The 12,453-nt window shown below is 42.2% G+C and overlaps 1 protein-coding gene and 1 pseudogene across 4 annotated transcripts in view; one reads left to right on the top strand and one right to left on the bottom strand.

Annotated features, from left to right (window-relative positions):
- The window catches only part of LOC115286662 (60S ribosomal protein L39), a 140,813-nt gene that overhangs the window by 84,847 nt on the left and 43,513 nt on the right, over nucleotides 1-12,453 (top strand). The gene's annotated exons all lie outside the window — the stretch shown is intronic.
- On the bottom strand, nucleotides 7,330-8,090 carry LOC115288669 (annotated as a pseudogene).

Raw genomic sequence — 12,453 nt, forward strand, 5'->3', positions numbered from 1 at the left:
TCCAAGTTTATTAACTAATGATCTGAATTTGTACTGGAGTTTTGCCTTTCTGGGTGTTTCTGTGTGGATTGAACTCTGGTAATTAATATATTTCTCTTGCCATTCCACAGCACTAACCAAGTGATGGCTCCATATTTCTTTTAATTTTCTTTTTTTTTTTGTTTTTAATTTTTTAATGTTTATTTATTATTGAGAGACAGAGCATGAGCATGGGAGGGGCAGAGAGCATGGGAGACACAGAATCAGAAGCAGGCTCCAGGCTCTGAGCTATCAGCAGAGCCCGACATGGGGCTTGAACTCACAAACTGTGATATCATGACCTGAGCCAAAGTCAGACACCTAACCGACTAAGCCACCCAGATGCCCCAACATTTATTAATTTTTGAGAGAGAGAGAGAGAGACAGACAGACAGAGTGTGAGTGTGGAAGGGGCAGAGAGCATGGGAGACACAGAATCAGAAGCAGGCTCCAGGCTCTGAGCTGTCAGCACAGACCCCAACACGGGCCTCAAACTCAGGGACCGTGATATCACGAGCTGAGCTGAAGTCTGATGCTTAACTGACTGAGCCACCCAGGTGCCCCTGGGTCTACTTTTCTTGTTAAGTTTCTAGCTAAGGTGAAATCGCATTAAGAACTTGAGTGGTACCTCATTCCCATTCACTACTGTGATGAATACTGAATGATACTGTGCCAGTGTGTGTGCTCGTATGTGTGCATGCACTTGTGTGTCTGTGTATTTTTTTTAAATTAATTGATTTTTAAATTTACGTTCAAGTTAGCACACGGTGCAACAATGATTTCAGGAGTAGATTCTGTAATGCCCCTCACCCATTTAGCCCATCCCTATCTCACAACCTCTCCCACAACCCTCTGTTCTGTATTTTTAAGAGCCTCTTATGTTTTGTCCCCTCTGTTTTTATATTAGTTTTGCTTCCCTTTCCTTATGTTCATCTGTTTTGCTTCTTAAATTCCTCATATGAGTGAAGTCATATGATATTTGTCTTTCTCTAATTTCGCTTAGTTCCACCCATGTAGTTGCAAATAGCAAGATTTTATTCTTTATGATTGCTGAGGAATACTTCTTTATATATATACATACACATACACACACACACACACCCCACATTTTCTTTATCCATTCATCGGTTGATGGACATTTGGGCTCTTTCCACACTTTGGCTATTGTTGATAGTGCTGCTGTACACATTGGGGTGCATGTGCCCCTTCTAAACAGCACACCTGTGTCCCTTGGATAAATACCTACTAGTGCAATTGCTGGGTCATAGGGTAGTTCTATTTTTAATTTTTTGAGGAACCTCCATACTGTTTTCCAGAGTGGCTGCACCAGTTTGCATTCCCACCAGCAGTGCAAAAGAAAACCTTTTTCTCCACATCCTTGCCAACATCTGTTGTTGCCTGAGTTGTTAATGTGAGCCATTCTGACAGGTGTGAGGTGGTATCTCATTGTGGTTTTGATTTGTATTTCCCTGATGAGTGATCTTGAGCATTTTTTCATGTGTCAGTTGGCCATCTGGATGTCTTTTTTTGGAGAAGTGTCTATTCATGTCTTTTGCCCATTTCTTCACTGGATTATTTGCTTTTTGGGTGTTGAGTTTGATAAGTTCTTTATAGATTTTGGATACTCACCCTTTATCTGATAATGTCATTTGCAAATACCTTCTCCCATTTGGTCAGTTGCCTTTTAGTTTTTCTAATTGTTTCCTTCACAGAAGTTTTTTATTTTGATGAAGTCCCAGTAGTTCAGTTTTGCCTTGGTTTCCTTTGCCTTTGGAGACATGTTGAATAAGATATTGCTGCAGCCAAGGTCACAGAGGTTTTTGCCTGCTTTCTCCTCTAGGATTTTGATGGCTTCCTGTCTTACATTTAGGTCTTTCATCCATTTTGAGTTTATTTTTGTGTATGGTATAAGAAAGTGTTCCAGGTTCGTTTTTCAGCATGTCACTGTCCAGTTCTCCCAGCGTCATTTGAAGAGACTATCTATTCCACTGGATGTTCTTTCCTGCTTTGTCAAAGATTAGTTGGTGTGTCTGTGTATTTGAAAAGAAACTATCCAAGGCTGATCTCATAAATAGTTTCCACTCTGTGGAGGGGTCTGAAGCATGCATATTGGCAACTCTGACATGGGCCTAGATGCCGTAAAATTTCAGTTGGACCACTAAGATGTGTAAAGGAAGAATACAGGCCTTCTAGATGGAGGACACTTTATATTCCAAGGCACATACACAATGAAGCTTGAATGTTTCTGGGAAATACTTCATCAATTCATTTCTTAAACACACACACACACACACACACACACACACACGTGTGTGTGTGTGTGTGTGTGTGTGTGTATGTATAGAGTACCTCCTTTGTGTCACTGTTCTAGACCCTGGAGATACAGCACTAAACAAGGAAAAATCTTTGCTCTCATGAGGCTTTCATTCTGAGAGGCAAGAGGATAGTCAGTAAAAAAAAAAAATAGATGATTTCAGATAATGATCAGTATTATGAATAAATACAAAGCAGTATAATGAAAAGCATGAGTGGGGTAGAACACATTAGTGTTGTCAAAAAGGAATCTAATTTGACTTGAGAATAGAGTCTATGATAGTAAATTGGAAAAGTCATATTGGGGAGGCCATGAAACATATTTAATGGCAGGTCGGCTAAGCTCTCTTTGGGCATTTCTAGAAAACACTGAGTACTTTAATTTTTGACGAAGTGGGAACTGGTGCTCACTTTCCTATTAGTGGCCTTTTCCAGAAACATGTGTAGAGGTACTGTAACCACGTATCCATGCTGGACAGCTCAGTGGAAATGGTCATTCTGTACTTGGACCCTGTTGCATCTTGAGACATTAAATCTGTGCAGTTTCTACATGCCCAAAAGGCGAATGTTGATGCCCAAAGGCTTGTTCAGGAGATATTTAAGACCATTCTTAGTCATTCCTTAAAGTATTATCTCTCACTGAAGTCTGTTCACACAGGAAATCACAAGATTCAACCACTTTTCAGTTTTTGTCAAAATGACCAAATACAACTTTCAAAAAATAAATGTGTCATTTCTGGAATTCTGTACCTAAAAAAAGTCAAATTGGATTTATCTAAAATACTCTTAGCTGATTTTTCATTCAGAATATTTTGGCTCACAAGGAGAGTTTTTTAAATGTTTATTTATTTATTTTGAGAGAGAGAGAGAGAGGCAGAAAAATAGGGAGAGAGAAACCCAAGCAAGGCCATGCTTGGTCAGTGCAGAGCCTGACGTGGGGCTTGATCCCATGATCTGTGAGATCATGATATCATGAGAACATGATCCGTGAGATCATGTTAAATCAAGAGTTGGATGCTTAACTGACTGAACCACCCAGGCACCCCACAAAGAAAAATTTTAAGGAAAGTTTTAAGCATGTGAGCTGTAGTAGAAACTTTTATTATATATTTTTTAAAGTTTTAATATCATAACCTTTTTAAAAAGTTTATTTATTTTGAGAGAGTGAGAGTGGGGGAAGGGCAGGGAGAGGGAGAGACACAGAATCTTAAACAGGCTTCACACTGTTAGTGTAGAGCCCTGTGTGGGGCTTGAACTCATAAACTGTGAGATCATGACCTGAGCCAAAGTCACATGCTTTGCTGACAGAGCCACGCAGGCGGCCCAAGACTCTGTTATCTTAATCTGTGATTTTTATTGTTGGCACAAAAAGCTATTCATTGAACAATATTAGCTTTTCTGTAGCGCTAAACATCTATACTTCTAGAAGATCTTACAGTTTGGAAGGCTTATAAGATAGTTCTCTGGAGTATGTCTTATGTGAAGAAAAGAGTTTTCTCTCTGAGCTGAATGACAGCAAAGAAATAGGCAGTACTGAGCTTGGTAGCTGACAGCGTGGTAGGAGGGGAGGCATTAGAATGGGGGGGGGCGCTGGGTTGTGGATCACGCAGATTAGGAAAAAGAGAGAAACCTGAAAACAAAGCAAATGGGGTAGAAGCAGGGTTGTTTCAGTATTCGGTAAGGACACACTCTACCATGAAGTCAGGCCACAGCAGTACACTTACTAATTTTACCACTTTTATAGAAACATCACTTACAAAATTGGACACTAGAGTTTAAGAAGGAAAAAGGTTATCATTGCTTTCTATCAAATTATGGCAGATACTCTTTAAAAGCAACAGACAAGGCTGAATTAAGGTTGCAAGTATAGGGGAGCCTGGGTGGCTCAGTCAGTAAAGTGGGGACCTTCTGCTCAGGTCATAATCTCGAGGTTTGTGAGTTCGAGCCCCATGTCAGACACTGTGCGGACAGCTCAGAGCCTGGAGCCTGTCTTCGGATTCTGTGTGTCCTTCTCTCTCTGTGCCTTCCTGCTTGCGCGCTCGCGCGCTCTCTCTCTCTCTCTCTCTCTCTCTCTCTCTCTCTCAAAAATTAAAAACAATTTTTTAGGGGCACCTGGGTGGCTTAGTCGGTTGAGCATCCAGCTTTGGCTCAGGTCATGATCTCATGGTTTGTGGGCTCGAGCCCCGCATCAGGCTATGTGCTGACAGCTCAGAGCCTGGAACCTGTTTCAGATTCTGTATCTCCCTCTCTCTCTGACCCTCCCCTGCTCACACTGTCTCTTTCTGTCTCACAAAAATAAAAACATTAAAAAATTTTTTTAAATAATTTTTTTAGGTTGTAGGTGTAGATTGAGTATAGCCCCAAAATTATTGTGCTGAGTTACTGCCTTTCTTGATTTCATTCAGCTTATGAAGTGTATTTTTTCGAAGTCCGTGTGGCCGGTGGGAGCATGACTGTGGATTTAGCACAGCAGAGATCACGGGCTGGAGCTTAGGGGCTAGCTGCCAGGAGAGCAATAAAGAGTCAGAGAGAGAGAGAGAATCCTATATACAGTAGCTGGGGCTCCCGTAACGGAAGATTGTCCATTGGATGGATGGCTTAAACAACTGAAGTGTGTCTTCTCACACTTCTGGAAGCTGAAGTCCAAGATCAAGTTTCTAGCTTGTTTGGTTTCTGATGAGAGCTCTCATTTTGGCTGCCTTCTTGCTGTGCCCTCACATGGCCTTTCCTTAATGTGTGTGCAGGGAGGGCGGGGAGGTGGGAAGGGGAAAGAGAAAGAGAGTTAACTAGTTCTCTGGTGACTCTTCTCGTGAAGACACTAATCCTGTTGAATTAGGGCCCCACCTTAATGGCCTAACTTAATTTTAATTCCTAAGAGTTTCCCCTCTCCAAATATAACCACAGTGCAGGGTTCGGGCTTCAAGATATGAATTTGGGGGTGGGGCCTAACATGCAGTTCATAAAACATAGTGGACAGAATGAGGCTTCAACTGAAGCAAAGAGGAGAACAGTTTTATTACAACTAAGTAATAAATTGGCCTCCAAGCTTCCAGGCAAAGAAGGCAAAAAGAGAAACTAGGTAGTGTGAGTTTAAGTCAGTGGATGATCTCTGCAACATCTGAGGCCTTATTCTTTCTTATTTTGTGTTTCTTTGTTAAAGGAGTTGTAGACCGTGACCAGTAAGGGCAGGGGTAGAGAGAGATGTAGTTTGAAAGCTAGAAAGTGTGTTGCACTTCATATCACACTCTAGATTTTTTTTCTTACATAGAAGGCTGATTTTAGTGTTTATTTATTTTTGAGAGAGAGAGAGAGAGAGAGAGAGAGAACACAAACACAAGCTGGGAGGGGCAGAGAGAGAGGGAGACGCAGAATCTGAAGCAGATTCCAGGCTCTGAGCTGCCAGCACAGAGCCCGATGAGGGGCTTGAACTCATAAGCCATGAGATCATGAAATAAGCTGAAGTTGGACGTTTAACTCAGTGAGCCACCCAGATGCTTCAGAAGGCTGAATTTAAACAGTGCTTGTATCCCTTGGAGCCTGGGTGGAAGATGTCACAAAGTATAAGTTCTGGACTGGAGCTGGGTTTATTGACATTGGAATTAAAGATTGGATTCTCTGAATTCTCAATGCCTATGGAGGAATAAAAGAAAACAAGTGGAAAGGTCACAAATCCTGCAAGCAGGTTATTTAAAAAAATTTTAGACATTTATTTATCTTTGAGAGAAAGAGAGAGAATGGGAGACAGAGGATCCAAAGCGGGCTCTGTGCTAAGAGTGAAGAGCTAGATGTGGGGCTCAAACTCAAGAACTTTGAGATCTTCTTGACCTGAGCCCAAGTTGGACTCTTAACTGACTGAACCACTCAGGCTCTCTTGGATTATTTTAAATATGAGAAGGATTTGTAAACCCTATTAATGGTTAAAGTTAATAACGTACTTTTTCCAAAATTGCTAAGAATATTATGTTAATTCCTTTGTATTTAAGTTAACTTAAAATGATTTTATCCTGAAAATTAGCAATATCTATGGAATAACTGGAGGCAGCTTTTTGGTCACAAACTAGGGTTGGTATTTTTATTTTAGATGTTCTGTGTTGGTCAGTATATGACCTGTATGCAGTGCCGAGGGTCACAGAATCATCTGAGTGATGCCTTCTGTATAATTCATTAATATGTAGTTCGTAAATGGTTTGTGTCATTCTTTAGTTCTTTGTCTTTTTTAATTATGCCATATTATCTTTTTTTAAATGCTTACTTGTTTGTGAGAGAAAGAGCATGAGCCAGGGAGGGGCAGAGAGAGAGGGAGAGGGAGAGAGAGAATCCCAAGCAGGTTCTGTGTTGTTAGTGTAGAGCCCAGTGTGGGGCTCAAACTCATGAACTGAGAGATAGGGCCTGAGCTGATGTCAGGAGTCAGGCACTTAACTAGCTGAACCACTAAGGTGCCCTTATCTATTTTTTAAATTTTTATTAAAAATGTTTTCCATGTTTGTTATTCTGAGAGAGAATGAGAGCACAAGCAGGGGAGGGGCAGAGAGAGAGGGAGAGTGAGAAACCCAAGCAGTCTCTGCACTGCGGGACTTGATCCCATGCACTGTGAGACCATGACCTCACCGAAATCAAGAGTCAGGAGCTTCAGCAACCCGCCATATTATCTTTTTAAAAAAATAGAAATATAGTTGACCCATAATGTTCCATTTGTTTCAAGTATGTAACAGTGATTCAACAACTCTGTATGTTATGCCATGCCTGTCACGAGTGTAGCTGCCATCTGTCACCATACATTGCTGTTACAATGCCATCGACTGTATTTCTTATGCTGTGCCTTTTATCCCAATGACTCACTCATTCCATAACTGAAAGCCTGAGTCTTTCACTCTCTTTCAGCCATTTTGCCACCCCCTTCAACCATCAGTTTATCCTCTGTATTTATGGGTCTGTCCGTGACATATTTATCTTACATTGAGTACAGAGACCCTTCAGGTTGCATCTCTAGGAATCATTTCACCTACTATTCTGTTTGACTGCCAGCATCTTGTCTCTCCTTCAGCAATGGCGAAATAGATCTCTTCTCCTCAGGGAAGAGAAATCCATGTTTTGTTGCCTTTGCCAATAATGAAAACATCGGAGAGTTGGGAAGCAAAACTGCCACCTGTGGCATCTTTCACAGGAGCCTCAACCTAAAGAACCAGGATGTAGGATGCCTCTCTTCTTTGGTGGTCATGCCAGTTTACATGTTGGCACCTCTCATCACTATATACAGGTCACCAGTATCAAACTTGATGAAATCAGTCATCGGGCCAGTCTCCAGATCAATCTGAATGGTTTCATTTACGTTGATGAGGGATCTGGGTGACAGTTGGTGTGAGCATCATGGGTCACCAGATGAGGGATTCCTTTGGTGCCCAGAAAGACCTTTCTCACATCACACAACTTGTACTTGGCTTCCTAAGGTGTAATAAATGAACAGCAAAGGACCTTTGGTGCACAGATGAGACAGGAATTTTCTTCAGTCTTGTTGATGCCCATGGCATCTATTAAACCAGTAGGGTAGGTTCTGTGCATTTGGACTCTGCTGTCAATCTTGTTGGACTGCTGCAGGCAGATCTTCCTTATTTCCTTTCTTGTCAGAGCAGACTTAAGTGTGTTCCTCAGAAAAGGATGAGGAGAAGGCGTTCTTTCTGCTTGTGGGGCCTGCTAGGGGGACGAGGAATAAACACACTGGTCAGAGTATTAGTGTCCACTGCTTTAGAGCTGCTCCACATTCAGATGCTTCTTGGGACCATGAGTCCTGGCTGTGCTAGCCATGAAAAGAGCATTCTTCAGTTCTTAGCTGGTGTAAACTTTCTTTTAGTTCAGCTTGGTTTTTAAATCTACATTGTTTTCTCAAAATGGTAGAAAGGGAACAGAATAATTTCTGATCCTTTCAAAATGGAAAATTCAGGGGTCGCCTGGGTGGCTCTGTCAGTTAAGCACCCAACTTTGGCTCAGGTCATGATCTCACAGTTGGTGAGTTCGAGCCCCGTGTCGGACTCTGTGCTGACAGCTCATAGCCTGGAGCCGGCTTCAGATTCTGTGTTTCCCTCTCTCTCTTTGCCCCCTCCCCTGACAATAAATATTAAAAAAAAAAAAAACCAAAATGGAAAATTCAAGAATTATCAATGTCTGAAGGTATATCCAGAAAAACAAGTAAACTATAAATGCAAACCAGTATCGCTCCATTCATCCTTTTTTCCCTTCATAATGTGATCAGTTTTTACGGAGTATCTTCTACCTACCAGGATATTAAAAAAACTTTTTTAATGTGTTTTTTGTTTTGTTTTTGAGAGAGAGAGAGTGCAAATGGCGGGGGGGGGGGGAGCAGAGAGAGACGGAGACACAGAATCAAGCAGGCTCCAAGCTCTGAGCTGTCAGCACAGAGCCCCACCAGGGGCTCAAACCCATGGACCACCAGATCATGACCTGAGCAGAGTCAGACACTCAATGAACTGAGCTACCCAGGCGTGCCTACATACCAGGATATTTGTTACACTGTGGACAAAACATGGTCCCTTGGAACTTCTGTGTGATTACAGTGCAGTGCGTTGTGACAGCTGTCATCCTAGAGATATGCCCAAGTATTACTGGAACACTTGTGGAGGTCACCTTTTCTAGATGAGAAAGTTTGGGTTGGTTTCTGGAAAATGGCATGTGGGCTGAAAGATGAATAGGGGCCAGCCACGGAAAGGCAGGGAGTTGAGAGAGGACATTATATGCACAGGAGCAGCTGGTTCAAAAGCAGAGAGGCACAACTGAGTGATACCTTGGCAAGTGACATGTGGTACAGAGGAAGAGAAGTCGTGTGAGGTGAGAGAAAAAGTTAGGATAGAATGTTGCATTCCATGCTAATATGGCACTTTTTCCCAAAAGCTATCCAAAACTGTGTGAAGGGGTTTAGCTGTTGGATTGGGGTGATCAGATCTGTTTTTGGAGTGACAGGGCCAGTAAGACTATGGCAAATAGACTGAGGGTGGGATGTGAGGACCGTGGTCCGGGATCAAGTTAGAAATGACTGCCGTAATCCAGTCAAGAAGCGAAGAGGTCCTGTACTAGACTGTTAAATGCTTCCCAAAGACATAAAAACAAATCTCTTACACAATCCTGGGCCAGATGCTTTAGACAGTTATTTAGAGGAAAGCAGATAATATCTGCTTGCAGGCAGGGCTAGTTATTTTTTTTTCTTTCTTCTTTAAAAAATAAAACAGCCCATCAATGCAGTTTCAAAGCCATATGATACGTTAGAACTCCTGAAGAAAAAAACAACAGATAAGCAGACATTAAATCGCCCATGCTTACCAATAGTCTGCTCCTTTTTTCAGGCAGCTCTCTGCAGCTTAATCAGAACCAAACCCATAAATTTTAATAGTAACATATGTGCCATCATCTGCCGATGTATTTTCAAGTCTGTGCAGGTATGACCATATGCCATGATGAACAAACGAACTGGAAAGATCGAAGTTATTTGATCTGGTTCCATGATTTAGAATTTCCAGATCAACATGAGGAGAAAATAGCAGGCACCAAACATCCATCTATGCTCGTACCAGGTCATACGCTGGAACTCCGTCCAAGTACAACTTTCCATGGTAAACAGGGCAAGACTTGCCAACACTTCACAGGTTTCCAAAAAGCAGCTATGTCCCTCTTGGGAGAACTTTGGAACTGGAAAAGAAAATCTTCATGGATGAAATCTCCAGCAAAATAAAGCCACAGACTATATTTCTGCAGCAGGCCGTTTGCCAAATGTCTCATCAACAAGTATGGCGATGGCAGTGACCCGTCCTATAGTAGAGGTGATAAAATGCTCCCGCCAAACCTTGTTTTCATTTGCTCACAGCTTCCTGAGGGAGGGGGGGAAATCTTACTTTGAGTTGGAATTTTCCACGTTTCATCCCAGTCCAAAGGTGACTTAAAAAAATTTTTTTTTTTTTTAAGAAAGTTGAATTAAAGTCAGGCGAAATTTGCAAGGTTTAGTCATTTGGGAAGCTATGTGTTCACAAAGATCTCACTGGGTAACACCAAAAAATTACATTTTTCTTTTTCTTGTGACTTTTGGAAGAATAGCTCCTTTTGGTTGTTTCTTTTGAGAGGATTTAACCCTGTTAAGTTACAGGGGCAGGAGACCAATCATTTTTGCAATTTGCTTAAATAGATTTTTGCCCCTGAAGACTAATAAAATGAGACTTTACGTGTTAAATCCACTAGGATCTTAACAAAAACTGAGAATGTCACCACAGATATCTGACAGAAAAGATATTTAAAAATAACGAGGTTAATTCAATTAAATTCAGCAAATCTACAAAGTACCAGGCACTACGTGAGTGCTCAGTGTTAGGGGGACCTAAAGAGGTAAGGTGATTCCTGTCTTCAAGGAATGTGTTATTTGGTAGTGGAGATTAGAGTCATAATGATGGCATTAATTAAAGGCAGAATACAGTAAGTGTTAAACCAGATGTTTAAGCAAAGTGAGGCGGAGCTGCAAAAGTGGGAGATGTTAATGTTGATGGGGTGATGGGAATAGTTTATTCTGGGTTTTGAAGGATTGAGGGTAGTAAGGATCAGTGAGCTGGGAAGAACATTCCAGACAAGAGACTCATGTGAACACGGCCATTGGGGTCAGCAGTGGGACTAGTCAAGGTGGCTGGAGTGTTGGATAGGACAGAGGAAGGATGAGAAAATACATAGGAGAACTTGAGAAGGTAGCCCCAGAGCTTCTCGATGGGTCATCCATTGGTGTTTTGGGGTGCATGGTTCTTTGTCGCCTCAGGGAGTGTCTGTCCCCAGCCCTAGCCTTCTCAAAGCCAGTAGTGGTCCGTGTCATGTTGACCACTGGAAAGACTCCCCCACCCCCAACATTTTCAAGTACCCCCTTGGGGAGGTAGGATCACTTCTGTAGAGAATAACCTTAGGGGGAATGTGGAATACCAAGTTTGGGGCAGTCTTTAGTTCTGTAGGTGCTGGGAGTCTACTAGATGGTTCTGACCAGAGTGAAGGCGTGATAATGGGTCTCTGGAGATTGAATCAGAGGAGGGAAAACTTGGGAAGCAGGACGATTCAGTCTACTGCCATCATTTAGGCAACAGTCAGTGCAGACTCAAATTAGACAATTTCAACACTTTTATGCCTGAAAACGCTAATTGACATTATTGTTATTTATTTATTTTTTTTAGCAATTCCTCCTGACTCTGAAACCCCATAGCCCTGCGTTGCGAACTCTGTGCTGTGTCTGCTTCCCTGTGTTTTTCTTTCCCCAAATTAATATCATATGGCAAATTCAGTGTTAGAAAAACAAGAATTTTAGAGGGTGATCATAACACCCTTTCTACGACATACTTTCTAATTATAGCATAAACACATGGGAGATGGAAAGCTCTATTTAAAAAATAAGACAAAAAGAATGCTGTTTCTCTGTTTCATTTTAGATAGTGTTTGGATTCCTTTACTTTTTGACTGTTTTTTTTTTCCCCTTAAAAAAATTTTTATTTTAAGAAGACTATGTTGACAGTAGATTGAATAGTTTTGAATCCCAGATGTCAGTGCAGTGGAAACTCCTAGTGGATGGGCAGACGGAGTCTGTCAGGAGCACACTCGTTGCCAGAGCAGAAGATGGTGCCCCCGGCAAGGGAGGCAAGAAGGTGCCACGGCTGTGCTGCAGGTGGGGAATCCTGGAGGCTGGTGGCGTGGGGTGGGGAGCGTGAGTCCGAGTGTGTCAGGAGGGTGTCCTGACAACATGGTGCTGCGACCGGGTCTCCTAATGTGTCTTCCTGCCCCAGCTGCACGTGCCGCTGCCTTCTGGTTTTCTCGGGGAGCTCTGGGAGGGACTATGCTGACACAGGTTCTGCCACAGATACATTACGCTTAAACTTTCCCCGTGAAAACCCTTCTCAGGAAACTTTCAGGTGGTTTTCCATTTGAAGCAAAATGGGAGCTCAAGCACATGGAGCAGCCAGGAAGTTGTACCACGTCTCTGAAGAGACCCAGAGACGAGCTCATGAATTTGAATCAGATCCTCTTCATTAGTGAGACTCACACTCTCCAAACCTCATTTTTGCAACTAAGGTGCCTGTTGAGCAGCTCTAACCCTGGCTT

Source organism: Suricata suricatta, chromosome 3 (assembly GCF_006229205.1).
Source record: "Suricata suricatta isolate VVHF042 chromosome 3, meerkat_22Aug2017_6uvM2_HiC, whole genome shotgun sequence".
NCBI lineage: Eukaryota > Metazoa > Chordata > Mammalia > Carnivora > Herpestidae > Suricata > Suricata suricatta.